This window comes from Rutidosis leptorrhynchoides, chromosome 1 (assembly GCF_046630445.1).
Source record: "Rutidosis leptorrhynchoides isolate AG116_Rl617_1_P2 chromosome 1, CSIRO_AGI_Rlap_v1, whole genome shotgun sequence".
Lineage (NCBI taxonomy): Eukaryota > Viridiplantae > Streptophyta > Magnoliopsida > Asterales > Asteraceae > Rutidosis > Rutidosis leptorrhynchoides.
In genome coordinates, this window is record NC_092333.1 from 400,382,894 (window position 1) to 400,402,291 (window position 19,398).

Sequence of the window (19,398 nt, forward strand, 5' to 3'; positions counted from 1 at the left end):
AGTCCATGGGTAAGCCCAGTTCAATGCGTGCCTAAGAAGGGTGGCATGACTGTCATCACAAATGAGAAAAATGAGCTTATTCCTACTAGGACTGTAACAGGATGGCGTGTATGTATTGATTATAGAAAATTAAATGACGCCACCAGAAAAGATCACTTTCCCTTACCTTTCATAGATCAAATGTTGGAAAGATTAGCCGGAAATAGTTACTATTGTTTTCTAGATGGATTTTCCGGATATTTTCAAATTCCAATAGCACCCGAGGATCAAGAGAAAACCACATTCACGTGCCCTTATGGTACTTTTGCTTACAAACGCATGCCATTTGGACTTTGCAACGCCCCTGCAACCTTTCAAAGGTGCATGATGGCGATTTTTCACGACGTGATAGAAGAATGCATGGAAGTATTCATGGATGACTTTTCAGTCTTCGGTGATACATTTAAATCATGTCTAGTTAATCTGGAACGAATGCTAATTAGATGCGAAAAATCAAATCTAGTACTTAATTGGGAGAAATGCCATTTCATGGTTAAAGAAGGCATCGTTCTTGGACATAAAATTTCAAAAGAAGGAATTGAAGTGGATAGAGCTAAAGTAGATGTAATTGCTAAACTTCCACATCCCACCAATGTTAGAGGAGTTAGGAGTTTTCTAGGGCATGCCGGTTTTTACAGACGTTTTATAAAAGATTTTTCTAAAATTGCCACTCCTATGAATAAACTCCTAGAAAAGGATGCTCCATTCATCTTTTCAGATGAGTGTATCATATCTTTTAATATTCTTAAAGAAAAACTCACTAATGCACCAATCATGATAACACCAAATTGGAATCTACCATTTGAACTAATGTGCGATGCAAGTGATTTTGCAATGGGAGCCGTTTTAGGACAAAGGATTGAAAAACGATTTCAACCTATATATTATGCTAGTAAGACATTACAAGGAGCACAAACGAACTATACAACTACTGAAAAAGAACTCCTTGCTATTGTCTTTGCTTTTGACAAATTTCGATCATATCTCGTTCTAGCAAAAACGGTGGTCTATACCGACCATTCTGCTCTTAGATACCTATTTTCAAAACAAGATGCTAAACCAAGATTAATCCGTTGGATCTTACTCTTACAAGAGTTTGATATTGAAATCCGAGATAAAAAAGGAGCAGAAAATCTCGCCGCTGATCATCTTTCTCGTCTTGAAAATCCCGAATTAGAAGTTCTGAATGAATCAGCCATACAAGACAACTTTCCTGATGAATATCTATTGAAGATAGATTATAAAGAAATCCCATGGTTTGCAGACTATGCAAACTACTTAGTTTGTGGATTCCTTGAAAAAGGATTATCATACCAAAGACGAAAGAAATTCTTCAGTGATATAAAACACTATTTCTGGGAAGATCCACATCTGTTTAAAAGTTGTCCCGATGGAATAATACGCCGATGTGTATTTGGAGATGAAGCTAGTAAAATTTTAAACCATTGTCACACAGGACCAACAGGAGGGCATTATGGGCCTCAACTAACAGCAAGAAAAGTTTATGAAGCTGGATTCTATTGGCCTACAATTTACAAAGACGCACACCTTCTTTGCAAATCCTGTGATGCATGTCAAAGGGCCGGAAAAATAAGTCAACGTGATGAAATGCCACAAAATGTCATCCAAGTATGTGAAGTATTTGACATTTGGGGTATTGACTTTATGGGTCCATTTCCAAAATCTCATAATAATCTATATATACTCGTAGCCATTGATTATGTATCTAAATGGGCGGAAGCACAAGCTCTCCCAACTAACGATGCACGAGTTGTAGTCAACTTTTTAAAACGTCTTTTTGCAAGGTTTGGAACACCGAAAGCTTTAATAAGTGATCGGGGTACTCATTTCTGTAATAATCAACTTGAGAAAGTTCTTAAAAGATATGGAGTAACTCATAAAATCTCCACCGCATATCATCCACAAACAAGTGGACAAGTTGAAAATACCAACCGAGCTTTAAAACGTATTCTAGAAAAAACCGTAGGATCAAATCCGAAGGAATGGTCCATTAAATTGGAGGATGCACTCTGGGCTTTTAGAACAGCCTACAAAACTCCAATTGGAACCACACCTTTTAGACTTGTTTATGGAAAAGCATGTCATCTTCCAGTAGAAATTGAACACAAAGCATTTTGGGCTTTGAAGACATGTAATCTTGATTTACATGAAGCTGGACGTCTACGATTAAGTCAACTAAACGAATTAGAAGAATTAAGACATGAAGCATACGAAAATTCGTTAATCTATAAAGAAAGAACGAAGAAATGGCATGATAAAAGAATCAGAAGTTCAAAAGAATTCAAAGAAGGAGACAGAGTTCTTCTTTTCAATTCACGATTCAAGCTATTTCCTGGAAAATTGAAATCAAGATGGTCTGGACCATTCATAGTCAAAAGAGTTTTCCCATACGGAACGATAGAATTAATAAATTCAAATGGGATTGAATTTAAAGTTAATGGTCACAGAGTTAAACATTACATACATGGTCCGATGGAAGTCGACAATGAAGTTAATCACAATTTCGACACCACAGCTAACTAAGTGTGGGGAGAATCAAGTCTTTAAAGGATAATATGTATTTCTGTTAGAGTTAGATTGTCTGTTTTCGTGTAGTTCTCGAAAATGGAACACGTATGGTCTTTCCCTAGCAGACCCTAAAGAACTAGTCTTCTCCCCCCATTCTGAATTTTTATTTTTTTTAGGTTTTTACGAAATGAAGACTGCCTGTGAATTAAACCATGGTCTAATGCTACACGCTTTGATCACTAAACGTAATAATGACATACTACCGAGTGAATTAGTATCAGTAATCAGAGAAAGAATGGACGGAGTTAGAAAAGGATCCAGATGCGAAGATAATAAGTTACAATTTGGTAAAGGAAAATCAAAATCCGCAGCGAAAAGAAGAGCACGACACCTAGAACGATGTCACAAATGCGGAAAATGGTCACATGGAGGTAAATGTTCAAATAATCAAACCTATTCAAATACCGAATTTGTTACTTTATGCAGAGACGGACCGTTCATATGTTTAGAAGAAAAGACAATGAATGCTCGAGGTTACGCCTATGCAGCCATGGAAAACCAATTAAACCGACTATCTTATGAATATAATAGATCATATAACTAAGAAATCTATTTCACAGGTATGTCTGTACAGTTTTTATTTTTATTTTTATTTTTAACCTTTTGATAATAAACGCTAATTTGTTCGCTAAAAAGTATTAAATTGGTATTAAATAAAATTAGGTTTGGCGACCGAAATTATTGATATCGTTCAAAAATTTATTACATCACTGCGAAATTTAACGTTTATTCTTAAGGTATAAATATCTTTAATCAATCAACTCAAAATATTTCAAAAATTCGTCATGAGTTAAATTAGGTCTTGAAACCGAAATTACTTTACCGAAAAGAGGGACGCATATTTTTGATAATATTTGATTGATTAAAGTGGGATAAAAAGACAAAAAGATTTTTAAATTTATTTTTACCATGTTTTTAAAATTAATATTTAAATCTTAAGTTAATATTGTAAACTTTATAAAAACAATATATTTAAAATTGTAAATATTTGAAAAATTAATATAAGTTTGATATGAATTTATGAATTTTTAAATTAAGTTTGGTGTGAATTTTTAAAATATAAATTTTTAAATTTATGAATTTTTAAATTAAGTTTGGTGTGAATTTTTAATTTTATATTTAAGTTGTGTGAATTTAAAAACAAAAATTTACTTTATCTCATTAAGTTAAGAATATGATTTTTAAAATTCGTCGTAAGTTGAAGACTAGGTCTTTGAACCGAAATTGCTTTACCCGAGGGAGGGACGAGAACTTTTATTATCATTATTTTTAATCTTTTTGATTTAAAGTATGCCAAAAAAATTAAAAAATCCAAAAATCTAAGCTTTTAAAACAATCGCTTGAAAATGACAAAATTTTAAAATTTTGTCGAGGGGCGGACTAGGGCATCGTCCCGAAACGACCTCGTCTTAAAAAGAAACAAAATTTTTAAAATTTTATTAAATTTTATGTTTTAAAAGTATAAGGTTTTTATTAAAAAAAAAAAAAAAAAAAAAAAAAAAAAAAAAAAAAACCTGGAAAATACCCCCATGCGAGTCGCATGGATATGGGCAGGAAACCATGCGACTCGCATGGGAGCCAAAAACTGGTCAGGTTCAAAATTCCAGCCGAATCTGCTTCTTTCACAAACACACATACACAAACACGAAAACCTCCCAAACTCTCTCAATTTTTCACCAATTTTCACCAAATTTCTTGCAAAAATTTCACAATAATCATGCCTAGATTCAGTAGTCTCAACCCCTTCAGGAGAAAGGTAAAGATTTCACCCCTAATCTCTTTAAATTCGAATTTTTGTGTTCTTGAGCTAGAAAATTTATATTTTGATTTTGTTAAATTTAGGTGTAATTAGAGCTAAATTGTTGTTATATTATGCATGTATATCCTAGATAGAAGCTATTTAACATGAATTGAAGCTAAAAACTTCAAATTTTTAAGAATCTAGGGTTTGTGTTCTTGAGCAATTTGGGGCTTTTTGATATAAACAGGTTATGGCCGATTTTTGTCATGAATTGTTGCTAAATTAAGTAGTGTAACATGTTTAGGTAGTTAATTGATCCAAACTTTGAGCCTAAACATGTTTTTGAGAATTAAAGTGGACTTTTTAAGTCTAAAAATTCATGAACTTGGATAATTTGATATAAAGGCCATTTGAAACTTGTTTCATTGCTAGTAGTGATTATTTTGGCATGTTATTTGAGATAAATGCTTATGAACTTGATGTACATTTTTCGTATATGTTTATTTGACAAAGTATAGACTTGACAAAAATATGAAAATGAGCACTAGTTTGATTTGAATGCCATGTAACAAGTGTTTAATTGCTATAATGATTATTGTTGACATGTTTAAGAGTTTAAATGTGATAAAACATTGTACACATTTTCGTATGTAAAAGTGTAGAATTGTTATTGTTAAGAAAATGTGTATAAAATGTGTTATGAATTGAACATGTCATCATAATTGTTTCAAGTTATTATTTTGCTAACACTAATGCATATTTGGATGCACAATTTTTGTGTTTAATGTGTTTTACAGAGAGCCGATACTGGAGGTTCAGGAGCATCATCGTCCAGGCAACCAGAGCCCGAACCGGAAATGTTTCATGAACAAGAACAACATATGCAACAAGAAGAAGAAGAACAGGAGGAGCAACATATTCCATATCACGATCAAGATCAATTATTCATGAATCAGTTTCGTCAATTCGCTCCACATCAAAGGATTCTGAGCTTAGACATTAATGAAGATCAGTTACACCCAAATCTGAGATTTGATCGATGTTGGATAGAGTATCCAGATTATCAAAAGAACATGCACATTCTCTACTTTAAGGTTGTTGAAATGCCAAGGGCAATTGACTGGGTACCTTTGGAAACAGTTAACCTTGCCGAACCGATTCGGGAATTATTGGTGCAAAGGTATGGTAATTCTCAGTTTAACGATTGGATGCGCCTATTTTCCATTCGTAGAACCATATATAGGGAATGGTGTATAGAATTACTTAGTACTATTAAGTTAAACAGTGATGTTAGGAGGATAGATGATAGAAGCTTTATTAGATTTCTGTTAGGTGGACGCATGTACAGAATGTCCATGATAGATTTAGCCAGGGCCTTACAGATTTACACCCCTGCTGAACTTTTGAGCCCCGACTGTAATAGCCTGATTGCCCAAGGAGAAAGGGTAGATAGGGAATTTGATATTAACGCCATCTGGAGGCGTATGTCCCACTTTAATGAATTTCACGCCAGTGGAAATCATACATACTTAGATATAGACAGAGCTGAACTCCGGGTGATTCATAGATTCTTAGCAAACACAATTACACAAAGGGGAAGAAATAAGGAGAAATTGACCGTAAACGATTTGTTCTACCTCAAGTGTATTAGAGACCCGAGGAGTTTCGTTAACATTCCCTATTGTGTTGGTTATTATCTCGCTAATGTAGTTTCGGGGATGAAATCGGGGAGTATTATAGGTGGTGGTATTTTCATTACTCTCATTGGAGAGTATTTAGGTGTAGATAAGCACCAAGGGGGTCCAATGAACGAAATAGAGGACGGAGGTGAAACTATAAGTTCAAACCTTTATCACGGTGCAAGGGTATTATTGATGAGACGTGGTCGGGTATATCGATACGAGGGACCTCAGCGACAGGTAGAGAGAGGTTCGGATGACGAGATGGAGGAGGCGAACAACATTATAGGAGTTGTTCGGGAGACTGCTCTTGATTTAGGCGTTCGTATGGAGGATGAATACATGACGAACTATGATAGGCATATGCAGTACGAGGCATGGCAACGTCGGAATGACTACGAGCATTCCCGGCAACGAGAGCATGGCCGATGGGATTATCATCAGCGCCAAATTATAAGCCAGTTGCAGCCTGGCGAGATGTATTATCCGACCCGACCCGCATACTATCCCGCACATCAGCCAGAAATGAGACCACCCTATGATTCATATGATTATGACGCAGCATACCAGTTCACCTATAATCAGCCATGGAACCCGGACGCGAACATGAATTGGGATCCATATCCTAATTTTCCTCCTAACCCACCTCCTGATCAGTAGAGATAAGTTGGTAATTTTTATTTTTATTTTAAACACTTAACATTTTATTACGTTTATGTAATGTTTGATATTTTATTATTATTGTGTACTAATATTTTTCTTATAGTTTGAAAGTGGGATGCCAAAGTTCCATTTCAAATTGCATGTATGATTATATTTGTATTGTATGTATTCTATTTTATGCACAAAACAGGGTAAAACAACGCGTTTTCAAAGACTGGCATTAAGTTCAGCAAAAGCAAGTAATTTTGACGACAATGATGCAAAATATATGTGAAATAACAACAAGACGGAATGAACAAATGATGTGCACCATTTATCATTCAACAATCAAACGCCAATATATTTGGGAACTTTGGTAAAATTTAATCATTTTCACACTAATCACCCTCAATAATTTAAATTGTTACTGATTTCTTGCAAATGAGGGCATTGCAAGATCTTAAGTGTGGGAAGGGGTTAAATTCTTTCGGATTTTAAAATTTTTATATTAAACACTTGGTTACCATTAAAAATACTAGTAAAGCAGTAGTTGTATTAGAATCTAGTGCTCTCTGATAAAAAAAGAACAGCCCTAGTCTTATATACTGACTACCCAATTCTAGTAAAATTTTTCAAAATTTTCAATTAAATGAATTCAAAATCATGTTTATACATATTTATGAACGATAAAACTAGGTTTTAACACCGAATTATTGTTACCTCGGAAAGGACATAAATTGAGAAACAAACTAAAATGTTAAAATTCATTTAAAATGGAATAGAGGACGATAAAAAGGAAAATAAAAGCCAAGTGTGGGGAAATTTACCAAGTTATCTTAAACATATGTCACATATATCTGTAACAAATAACTAAAAATACTTTTGCTTTGGACTAAACTAAACTGTTTTACCCGATGAAAGAAAAGAAGAGATGGATCTACACGATGAATTAATTCCATCATTAAAAGGAAGTAAAGTCTTCCGAAAAAGAAACGCGCTTCTTGATTTAGGTCATGAAGTTGTCGTTCAGACCAGCTGTAGGTTGACGAAAAATCTAGAAAAGTCATCACTAAAATCAGCAGGAAATCCACGGACCTCAGCATTAAACAGGGTCGCCAAGTGGTCAGATTTATCCTAACCATGAGAAGGATTTATCTCGTACAATGGGGAGGCACCGTGCAAATTAGCTGGATAAGACTAATGAATCAGATCTCCAGAAAGGATAATCTCCTTAAAGATTAAAAATCAGCTTTTAAGACTGATATTACTCAATCCTAGAGATTGACCTTAAAGATTGAGAATTCAAACTCATGGAATTCGATGATATCTAAGCTCGAGCTTAAACGAGAAAATATTTTGATCAAAATTATAAACCGATTTGTTTTCTGAAAACCCTATTTTCAATGCGTTCATTACCATGGAACGTAAAATCCTAGGAATTCACCTGGAATTCACTAGGTCACCTGAACTAAATCGGGTGTCAACCGTAAGAACGGTGGTTGCATAACATGGTCAAAGACAGGACCTTGTGCCAGACCGAAAAATTATAAGGGTGAGCTTTACTATTGCTCCTACCAAGAATAGTAATTGCGTCCGACACGTTATAGACCATAATCAAAAGCATGTCACGGGACATTGCCTTAACAGTTGCTTGTTCAACGCTTTCCTTTACAACCGGACGGTAGTTTGCCGAAAGGTAATATACGGAACAAGTAAACTGGACGTGTTGCTTTCCTAATACAAGGTTAGCAAGTGGGTGACACAAAACCGCAAGTTTTGAGCTAAAATTTTCAAATCTGAAACCCCCAAACCCACAAAAATATTTTGCAAACACCGGTAAAGGGTTATTCCGGAAAACTTATCTAGGGTAAAAACTAGATTTAATTTTCAAAAGATCAAATGTTTTCATAAAGATCCAATTTCCTTAATGGATCTAAATTTTTATAGTCATGTGGGACTGTAAACCATATCGTTACTACCATTGTTTATACCGCCATATAGAAATCACTGATGTACAAAGTGTGAAGAATAAAGAAGTGATTCTAGTATTTCAAGACAATATTGCTTGAGGACAAGCAACGCTCAAGTGTGGGAATATTTGATAATGCTAAAAACGAACATATATTTCATAGCATTATTCCTCAAGAAAGACAAGCTTTTAGTTGCAATTGTTCTATTTACAAGAGATATTCGTTTAAATAATAAAAGGTGAAGACAAAAGACAGATTCGACGAATTGAAGACGCAAACGACCAAAAAGCTCAAAAGTACAAAAGACAATCAAAAAGGTTCCAATTATTGATAAGAAACGTCTCGAAATCACAAGAGTACAAGATTCAAAACGCAAAGTACAAAATATAAAATTGTACGCAAGGACGTCCGAAAATCCGGAACCGGGACCTGAGCCAAGAAGAAACGCCCGACGCAACGGACCAAAAATATCTAGTCTACTATGCACAAGAATATAATATAATATATATATAATTATATATAATTATATATTATATTATATATTATTATTATATTACGTCGGCAAGAAGAAAACAAAGCAATTTGGCTGGATCCAGGGTGGCCATGCGACTCGCATGGCCAGAAGCACAAATCCATGCGAGTCGCATGGAGTGAGATTGCTGGTCAGGTCCTATATAAAGCCAGTTTTCTGCCGAGTTTTAATCATCTTTTTTTTCTTCCTCTTCATACGTAAATATATTTATATTTATAATTTATATTTTAATTTTAATTATAATTCTAATAATAAGGGTATGTTAGCGAATGTTGTAAGGGTGTAAGTCGAAATTCTGTCCGTGTAACGCTACGCTATTTTTAATCATTGTAAGTTATGTTCAACCTTTTTATATTAATGTCTCGTAGCTAAGTTATTATTATGCTTATTTAAAACGAAGTAATCATGATGTTGGGCTAATTACTAAAATTGGGTAATTGGGCTTTGTACCATAATTGGGGTTTGGATAAAAGAACGACACTTGTGGAAATTAGACTATGGGCTATTAATGGGCTTTATATTTGTTTAACTAAATGAAAGTTTGTTAATGTTAATATAAAGATTTACAATTGGGCGTCCCTATAAATTACCATATACACTCGATCGGACACGATGGGCGGGGTATTTATATGTACGAATAATCGTTCATTTAACCGGATACGGGAATGGATTAATAGCCACTAGAATAATTAAAACAGGGGTGAAATTACATTCAAGGGTAATTGGTGTAATTGTTAACAAAGTAGTAAAACCTTGGTTTACACGCAGTCGATAACCTGGTGTATTCATTAAACAAAGTATTAAAACCTTGTTACAATTCGAATCCCCAATTAGTTGGAATATTTAACTTCGGGTATAATAATAATTTGTCAAGGACACTTGCAATTTATATTTATGACTGATGGACTGTTATGGACAAAAACCAGACGGACATATTGAATAATCCAGGACAAAGGACAATTAACCCAAGGGCATAAAACTAAAATCAACACGTCAAACATCATGATTGCGGAAGTTTAAATAAGCATAATTCTTTTTCATATTTAATTTCCTTTATTTTATATTTAATTGCACTTCTAATTATCGCACTTTTATTTATTTTATTTTATCGCACTTTTAATTATCGTACTTTTTAATTATCGTACTTTTATTATTCGCAATTTCATTATCGTTATTTACTTTACGCTTTAATTTAAGTCTTGTATTTATTTTATATTTTACATTAGGTTTTAACTGCGACTAAAGTTTTAAAATCGACAAACCGGTCATTAAACGGTAAAAACCCCCTTTATAATAATAATATTACTTATATATATGTTTGTATTTTTATAAAAGTAAACTAATATAGCGTTGAGCTTTGTTTAAAGATTTCCCTGTGGAACGAACCGGACTTACTAAAAACTACACTACTGTACGATTAGGTACACTGCCTATAAGTGTTGTAGCAAGGTTTAAGTATATCCATTCTATAAATAAATAAATATCTTGTATAAAATTGTATCGTATTTAATAGTTTTTCCTAGTAAAATATAAGCTATTTTATATACACCTCGTTCGACATCAGTTAGAGATTTTATCTTTGAGGAAGAACAAATGTCTCTTCCTCCAGTTATTGATCTTGATCAGAATGTTCTCATTCCTGAATCGAATCACACAACTCCAATTCAAGACAATCTTGATAATCTCCCTGATCAAGTTTCTGATATTATCAATGAAAATCAAACTCAACGGCCTCAAGAACCTGAAATGCCATTAAGGAGATCCACTAGAGAGAGGAGAAGTGCAACTCCGGACGATTATTTTGTATTTGTCCAATAACAAGAAAGTTACATTGGACTTGAGGAAGATGATCCAATCAACTTCCATCAAGCCATGAAAGTTTCTAACTCTCAAAAGTGGATTGATGCAATGAATGATGAGATGAAGTCTATGAGCGATAACGGCGTTTGGGAGCTTGTTTCATTGCCCGAAGATGTTAAACCAATTGGTTTTAAATGGATATTTAAAACCAAGAGGGATTCAGAGGGCAATGCCATTAGGTATAAAGCTCGCCTTGTTGCAAAAGGCTACACTCAAAAGGAAGGCATTGATTATAAAGAGACTTTCTCTCCAGTTTCATTGAAAGACTCTTTCAGGACAATAATGGCACTAGAAGCACATTTTGATCTTGAACTACACCGGATAGATGTTAAGACAACGTTTCTCAATGGTGACATTGAGGAATCAATTTATATGGTGCAACCTGAAAACTTTGTTTCAGGAGATTCAAAGAAAAGGGTTTGCAAATTAAAGAAATCCATTTATGGGCTCAAGCAAGCTTCCCATCAGTGGTATTACAAGTTTCATGAAATCATTACATCTTTTGGTTTTGAACCAAATATTGCTAATGACTGTATATACCATAAGTTCAGTGGGAGCAAACATATTTTTATGGTTTTATATGTCGATGACATACTGCTTGCCAGTAATGATATAGGATTATTATGTGAAACTAAGAAATTTCTTTCGAAGAAATTTGAAATGAAAGATCTTGGTGATGCTTCTTTTGTATTAGGAATTCAGATACACCGAGATCGCTCTAAAGGTGTTCTCGGTCTGTCACAAAAGGCTATATCGATAAGGTTCTTAAAAGATTTGGCATGCAGGTTTGTAAACCAGGTAACACCCCTGTTGCTAAGGGATACGAGTTTAGTCTCAAACAGTGCCCAAAGAATAATTTTGAAACCATGGAAATGGAGAAGACACCTTATGCTTCGGCTGTAGGCAGTCTGATGTATGCTCAGGTATGCACACGACCTGATATCGCATACATTGTTGGGATGTTGGGCAGATATCTCAGCAATTTGGGAATGGACCATTGGAAGGCAGCAAAAAGGGTCATGCGGTACTTACATAGAACAAAGGATTACATGATCACATATCAAAGATTGGACCAGCTTGAGATCATCGGGTATACAGATTCCGATTTTGCTGGATGTCAAGATAGTCTGAAGTCTACATCAGGTTATATCTACATGCTTGCTGGCGGTGCTATCTCTTGGAGAAGCATCAAACAAACTCTTATGGCAACTTCCACCATGGAAGCTGAATTCATGGCATTTAATGAGGCATCCAATGAGGGATTATGGCTGCGAAAATTTGTTACTGGACTGCGTATAGTGGACAGTATTAAAAGGCCACTCAGGCTATTGTGCGACAACAGATCAGCAGTCCTGTATGCTAACAATAACAGTAGTTTGACAAAGGTAAAGCATATGGACGCCAAGTTTTGGGTTGTTAAAGAAAGAGTACAAAATGGACAATTGTGCATAGAGCACATTAGTACAAACTCCATGATTGCGCATCCGCTTACTAAGGGATTACCACCCAAAGTATTTCATGAGCATGTTGCTCGCATGGGTGTCAAATCAATTGAGGATTATAAGTTTTAGTGGGAGTTTGTGTTATACAATTATGTATTGTACAGTACATTCGGTAATTTGGTTTTATCTGCAGATATTCGGTCTTAAAATTTTATTTACTCTTATGGTTATAATTGATCTCAATAAGATGAACCAGTTGTAAATAGACATTCTATTTCAGACCACGCTTTATGTTATTTCCATGCTACACAACTATACTTGATCCATGTCGTTGGTTATATTGATATACGTGATCAATGTTGGATCTAGTTACGCAAGAGTAACTAAGATCTCTTAGATCCTATGTTGATATGATTAATGGACCGGATTGATCATGACGATTTTAATTGATAGCAATACCGAGCTCACAAAATTGTAATGTAACATATAATACTAAGGTTTATACATATGCATGAGTATATCGTCCAAGTGAGAGATTGTTAGATATATGGACTCTTACTACATACATATGGAAAATATGTGGATGAATTATATGTTAGTGCTATCTTTCGGTTTGACCTAACTTAGTGGTCTTTTAGGATATTATTATTAAGTAGGCCAATACATCATCATACAACGTGTAAAGTTTAACTTTTGTGTAGATACCCATAAAGAGCAACCTTAGTTAATGATGGGCTAACTATGGTTACATGCTTATAAATAGGGTTATGGTTCCCATTTGTATGCAACGCTATTCTCTTGAGTTCCCATTAATAGAGAGTGTAAACATTGGCTTGCATATCAAGTGGAAAGCCTAACCCCGGACGAGCTCCAAGTCGGATCAAGGAGCTTCTACTTATGGATTCTGGTACGCTTCCGTTTATGTTATTGTTCCATTTAATTCCATATGAAGGCTACAGTTTTATAGTAGGATTTATTCCAACAGTAAAGTGTTAAAGTTAATATAATGCCTTAAAAGCAATTTCTTTTTAAAGGTTTCCTTTTATTTCCACTTGAATTGCTCTTCTTTACAAAAGAAGAATAAATATTAAGTATACAAAGAAAAAAACAGATAAAATGAAACAAAAAACCAGAATAACTCAGGAAGTTAGAAGTTGCAGAAGGGGGAGATGAAGGGTTATGTAACACGTCAAAGTGGGTTTGAGTCGGACGAGGCTGTCTTGACTTGTCAACACTTATTTGTCTATATATTTTTCAACTTTAGTAGCTATTGATTAAACAATTCTAAAGGTACAAATATATGTTTATGAACTAATATAATCTTATCTGTTCAAATCGCATTGTTAAAGAGATAAACACTTCTTAAAACACTTTATAAGACTTCCGGACCCATTTTTATCATTCCCTTTATAGGGCCAGTAATGCGGACTAAAGATTGATGGCTTAAACAGAAAAGATAGATAATTGCTAAACCTTCACGGTTTAACCTGGAGAACCTTCTCGGTTGAAAACCTTATCGGTTTCTCTAGAACAGGCTACTCCCTTTTAACTTTTATTTAAAATCAATAATCAAAAAACTGAAAGGAGGCTTTTAATATTAACTCAATATAATTAAGTTCCTTAGTACACAAAAGACTAAAAAAGTGGTCTAAAGAGAGTGCAATAAAACTCGGGTCTTCTATAAATGAAAGAAGGGGCTTGAAACTACATTTATGGAACTTAATATCGTTCAATTGTCAAAATTTTCAGCCGTAATTGTTAAAGCAAAGGAGAGGATCCGAGTTAATCCTTCCATGAAAGTGGTATTGGTTTTGGTTGCTTGCGAACAATAATTACATTGAACCAAAACAGCAATATGAAAAGTCTTGCCAATGGTTGCAGAAAATAGGACCATGACGATGACTCCTGAGACAACCACGACCAAGTTATCACTCATGCTAGATCTCACTCTGTCAAAATAAGAAACAACTGCGTACAAATAAGGGTGTCTAATTAAAGTTTAAAGGCAGATATATATATCAACAACTTTCAGTCGTTCTCCATTACATAAAGCACAGTTTTGGATCTTATGCCCATTTTGTCCTATTAACTAATAAAAAGCTGGCACCAATTAATGCTGGATCAAGATGACCCCTCTCTAAACTATATAGGAGAAGGACTTATTTACCACTAAGTAGAGGTTATAGATGTAAGGGTGCAAATCAAAGTCCCACATCGGTCATGGGATAAAACAAATGTATGTATATAAGTCTAAGGGGAAGTCCCTTTATCACCAATTGGTTTTAGAAAAGGATGGACTCTTGGACTTATATTACAGGACATTGTGTTTGGGCTATGCGATCCTTACAAATGGTATCAGAGCTAGGCTATAGCCCCAATGTGGTGGACGGCGCAGTAGGGCGCACCCCTGAGCCACGCAGCGACGTGGCGCACCCTCGGTTGTATGCAGCGATGAGTGGACCCAGCTATCGTTCGAGGGGACCCTGGCACGATGAGTTGATCCTGAAAGCCTTGTATCGAAATCTCCCTGTTCCTTCTTCCAGGTTGAGAGTTCCGAGTTGGCGGCGGTAAAGGTTGGATCCAGACTATCGTTGGAGGGGAGGCCTAGATGGACTTAGGTTTGAGGGGAGGTTTGTAAGGGTGCAAACCAAAGTCCCACATCGGTCATGGGATAAAACAAATGTATGTATATAAGTCTAAGGGGAAGTCCCTCTATCACCAATTGACATTGTGTTTGGGCTATACGATTCTTACAATAGATTGAGATCTGTGTTCATTAAATAACCTTGATAAGGGAGTGTTTGAATTACTAGCTTTTTACATGACTTTTAATTACCTTATTATTGTGTAAACTACATACAACAAGCTCTTTTTAGTTTATCTTTCTAGCTTATTGATGTTAGTAAGGTCGAAGCCTGGTATGATTGAGCTTATTAAAAGGAGCTTTTTAAACCCATAAGCTAATAGGTGTAAGTCGTTTAACATAAACTAACCCAAACACGAACATTAACTCCGAAACAAATTTGCCAACATTTGTTTTTTTATTTTTTTGAACAATGCGAAAATGATTTATGGACTAAACTTAAAGATAAAAAATTACCCTCAGACCAAATTTATAACCAAGTTATTGAAACCGTTGATGATGAGAAATACTAATCAAAGGAGAAATGAAGACTACAATGACCTCATGCTGATGCCAATATTAAAATTTGAAATAATACTTTTTTGAATTACAGAAGAGATATTAACAGAAACATCGAGGAAGTGCGTACGCACAATCAAAAAATGAATTTAGGAGGCTATTTACGTCTTCATCCTTAAGCCTATAAATAGTCTAAATCACTTGTGAAATATTCACTTATCCTTCTCTTTTTTCAATCTCCTCTCCTTTTATTTATATATTCCATAATAAAATATAATCATGGCAACAAGACTACTCTTTGCTTCAGTACCCAAAACTCAGCCCAAGACCAAGTCATCACAACAGCGCACACCGTTTTCTGCTGTTGCAGTATCTCAGATTCTTCATATGAATCATATTTCAAAACACCAGACATGTAACAAAGTTTTAGAAACAATTCATGAAGAAGAAGCCGTTATTAGTACTAGCGAAATCCTTGAAGGAGTTGCAGAGGTAGACACAAGTGCATCATCTAGTTGGCCTTCAATTTCAGCTTCTTTTTTGTTGTCCAACAGATCAACATGTGTTGGTAGCATAAAGAAACACTTTGCTAAAAGCTCTGATAACTTTCGATGTGCTTATGGAAGCATCTAATTAGTATTATGGATCAAGGGTATGTTTTAGAAGGTAGACTATTTTGGAGAAGGTTACGAATTCTCCTATAATATTTTTGGTTATGGGAACTTCGCGTTGAGGTGGCGTCATCTTTTTAGCTTCGTGGCTTCACTCCTTGTTGAACTTGGTTTTGGCGTGGGTTAAGTTCCTTATAACTTCAGAATTATGAATCTTTCATCTTATGTTTTATGTTGTTTGTACAACTGATGGGACTAGTTCTGTTGTATGTTTGTTTGTTTTACTACTTTTTGTGCATCGCTGGTGTTGCATTCTGTTTATGTAATTTATATTCATATTCGAGAATTAATATCCAAAGTTCTATTTACCTGAATTCGCTAACAATAAGAGAGATGGTACTTGTCTACTTTATTGTTTTCGTGACAATTCTTCTAGATTTAATTTTTTCTAGATGAGTGCACGAAATTTACATTGATATATTGCAAGCTCGCCCAATTGGTGACACTAATTTTTCATTATGAGATTAGTGACCACTTTGGTTATACTAGTGACCACCTTGTGATACCAAGGTTTTGACAGTTTTGGAGCCAAATGGGCTTGGTAAATAACATGTTCACTTTTTCTATTTAGATTAAAGATACTTGTGAGGATTGAAGAGAATCATAATTGTGATAGCCTAACTAGATATGGTACAGTGATCAATTGTTGTTTCAACCAAGTATCATTTGTTCATAACAAGTATACCATAGATCGAATTTCGTTGGAAATTATGTTAAGATATAATGGTGAAGGAGTACCTTTGTTATGATGCCTGGAAATTGTCTTTCAAGTATACAGCCACATTTATTTATAATTATAGGTAAGGTAATTTAGTTAGAGTTAATTTAAACCCTTAAAAGCAATTTATTTTTACTGGTTTCCTTTATTTCCAGTTGAACTGCTTTCTTTACCAAAGAAAAATAATTATACAAAGAAAAAACAGTTTCAAAATGAAACAAAGAAAAAGCCATAATAACTCCTGATGTTAAAAGTAGCAAAAGCGTGAGAGGATGGGTTGTGTAACCGGTGGCAGGGCTTGAACTTTTTAATAAATGGTGCGAGATCGATTGAACGAGAATCTTAAATTATAAACACAAAAAGTGTACTTTATATATTTATTTATTTAGTATTTATGTTAAACATAGCCTTCAGTTAGGGGCTTTATACTTAATTTTTTAATTGGCTATATTGATTTATTTTTGGTCTTCTAGTATTTGGGGGCAATAAAATAAAATAATTACTATATATTTCAAATACATGACAAATTGATGGTTACAATAGATACCCTCCTCTGTCTCAAGCATATTTCGCCCTTGGTAACAAATCAAAATGGGTTTGAATCGATGAGGTTGACTTGACTTGTCAACACTCCTTTTTTTTTTTATATATTTTTCAACTTTAGTTGTTATTAATTCAGCATGCTAAAAGTGCTAAATAAATGTACTGCGAATCTATTCAAGTCAAACCGTTAAAGAGATTTAACATTTACAAAAACACTTTATAAGACTTCTTGACCTGTTTTGACCACTTCCATGGCTAGTTTCTTTATATCATCACTATTCGCCATCGCCAGTTGTACTAGAATACTAGATCTACTTGGTGGTAAACAAAAGGTTAAGTATAAGTATCAGACTGAATTTCGAAACAAATATGAAAGAAGTTTCAAAAAAAAAAAAAAAAAAAAAAAAAAAGGAGAACCGAATGTTGCGCAAGTTTTTTTTTAAATACTTTAAAAGCAGGGTTTTGTTAGTAACTCAATACATAAGTTCTTTAGTACACATAAAGATTGATACCTTACTACATAAACTGTTAAAGGCTTCAAAAAATATAATACCCCTCACTACTCAAAAGACTAAAAAAGTGGTTTAAAGATAGTGCAACGAAACTTAAAACTTCCTAATATAAAAAAGGAGTTCGATGCCAAGTTATGGATCTTAATAATGTTTACATATCTTGTGCGCTATCAAATTTTCATATTGTTAGGTAGTTTTTGTATAAGAAAAGGAGAGGATTCGAGTTGAGCCTTCTATCAAAGTGGTATCATAGCATTTTAGCAGGGTATATATATTACAGTAATACATATTAAAAAGTAGACATCAATATAAAATTCTAGCAAGTATTTACCTAATATTATTGGTTTTGAATGCTTGCGAACAATGATGATACCGAGCCAATATACTACAATATGAAAAGTCTTGCGTTCATTGCAGAAAATGGGACTTGACAACGACTTCTAAAACAACCAATACCAAGTTATAGTCATGCCAAATCTCTCTAAAAAAATAGTTGCATACAAATTAAGGTGTCTAAATAAAGTTAAAAGGCATATATATATATATATATATATATATATATATATATATATATATAGATGTTCAGTCATTCTCTGTTACATAAAGCACAGTTTTGGATCTTATGTGCATTTTTTGTCCTAATAATTAATAAATCACCAAAGTTCTTGCCAAAAAGCTAGCACATTTTGCTGCTTTGGTGGTTGTTTATTTCCACGTTATCCTATTCTTTTTCCGAGAAAAAGTATTAGCTATATACTTATCACTAGTTTAGCGACCCGTGCATTCAAGAGTTATGATAAAAGATATGCGCAATAAATCTGATAGCGTGGAAGTTGTGTGTAATTCTTTTCTTATATGCGCAAAAACGCATGCCTCGATTCAAGTTAAAATGGGGGTTTAAAAGGCGTAGGAAGTTTAGATTGTTAAGGGTATGAAAGTAGGAGGTTAGTTATGGAGAATTGACCTTATGTTGATGTGTAACATCAAATGAGAAATGAGAATGATAAGGTTAGTAATGGTGTATCCTATCATATACATGCATAAAGGCACAATATTCGCATGAAAATAGCATCAGGAGCACTGAGAATAATGGCTTTGTGAAACTGTCCGTCAAGCGTTCTCCGCTGTGCAGGCTGTTTCCGTCATACATAAGACCTGAAGGCCGCCTAGCGCGTAAGCCCTGGACGGAGAGCGCCACATTCAGCGTAAACTTCGGATCACAATTAACAGAACGTATCATCATCTGACACGTATCCCCGAACAATCCGGTGGATCTATCACTATAAATACACCCCTTGGGTCGTCATTTTCCACATTC

General features: G+C 34.4%; 1 long non-coding RNA gene across 1 annotated transcript; it reads left to right on the plus strand.

Annotated features, from left to right (window-relative positions):
* Nucleotides 1-13,298: 13,298 nt before the first annotated feature.
* Nucleotides 13,299-16,615, plus strand: LOC139871491 (uncharacterized). Its single transcript, XR_011766657.1, has 2 exons — nucleotides 13,299-13,401; nucleotides 14,244-16,615. It is a non-coding gene; the product is annotated as an uncharacterized lncRNA (long non-coding RNA).
* Nucleotides 16,616-19,398: the final 2,783 nt, after the last annotated feature.